Consider the following 1,444-nt stretch of genomic DNA (forward strand, 5'->3'; position numbering starts at 1 on the left):
GCAAATTGGAAGGAGGGAGGGGAGGAGTGAGGAAGGGAGGGGAGAAGGGAGGGAGGGAGGGGAGAAGGGAGGGAGGAGAGAAGAGAGGGAGGGAGCTTGGGAAAGGAGGAATGACAACAATAAAGTCTTTATTTAGCAGCCAAGACTCCCAAAGACTTCATCCACACACCATGCCCACTAACGGACCCGTTTTTAATAACATTTCCTTCTGCTGCTGCTGCTTCTGGGAGGGAGATTGTTTGACCCATGTTTGGAAAACAGGCCAAATTAACAGAGGAAAAGGAATGAAAAGCGTCAGGCTCTCTCAATCCTCCTTCTAACAATTGCCTTTCTTCTAATGCCCCTCACTCCCCTGCTGTTACATTCCCAAATGTGAGGGGTGTGGGATGTGTCCTCTGAGCAGTGACAATCCTTCCCTGGGTCATCTTGTCTAGGAGGTTGCTAAGGGAATGGAGTCTTGCTGCGTGTGAGTTAGCACAAGAGACAGCCTTGGTTTGGCTGCCAGGATGCTCTGAGGACCAGAGAGGGAAAAGTCTGGCCTGGGATCACACTGCAAAGGTAAGGCAGAATAAAGATTTTATGTAAGACCTAAAGTCACTGTCCGTGTGAACAACGTCAGTGTCTTTTTTCAGCTTCTCCATGTATATCACACTCAGGAGAGAGTTGAAGGCTGTATGGTCATCACACAAAGTACATGAGGAAACCCAAACGTCCCCTGTCCATGTCACCCCAGAAGACCCACTCAAGTAAGACCATCACCTCTAACAATTCTCGTCAGTTAAAAAACTGCAACACACTTGTAGCTAAGTGTTAAGTAACAGCCCGTCGAAACTGCCTGCCACTTCAGCTGATTACTTAGAAAACTTGATGATGTTTACTTTTTCTATCATCAGGTCCCTGGAGAGCTGCTTCATTGGAAGCATTGGCTGGGAGAGCATTTTGCGATTCACTGGCTTCACATAGCCAGACCCTTAGCCTCCTCCACAAAGAGGTGGCTCCTCCAGAAAGAGCTTCCCTTCTTGGAGTCTCGGGGACACCAATTGGCGAAGCTTCACCCTAAGGGAGGTATCTATCTCTTTTTGGTGTGTCAAGGACAATACGAGGTGAAGGCTGGGAAAAGTGGTGGGAAGTTAAGATACCTGGGTTGCTGCTGCAGTTGCCGACTCCTAGGATGGGGAGCTAGGAGGCGGAATGTGGGGACAGAAAAGTGCAGGGAAGGTGAGGCAGTGGGGAGGTGGCTCTCCAATGTGGTGGAATACAGCTGCCTTTCCAGAGAGTCAGGACCTGCTCACACTTCCCACCCAGGCTGAAATCCCATCTTGGGGGCTCACTGCTTATTTGATCTGCACAGTAAGTGCTTAAAGCAAGAGAAGAAAGGGCACGATTGTCTATGATCCTTTCCACAGGGAGGCAGCTCAGGCTCCCCACCTCCCCACTGCCCTGT

This window comes from Neophocaena asiaeorientalis, unplaced genomic scaffold (assembly GCF_003031525.2).
Source record: "Neophocaena asiaeorientalis asiaeorientalis breed wild unplaced genomic scaffold, Neophocaena_asiaeorientalis_V1.1 scaffold67, whole genome shotgun sequence".
NCBI lineage: Eukaryota > Metazoa > Chordata > Mammalia > Artiodactyla > Phocoenidae > Neophocaena > Neophocaena asiaeorientalis.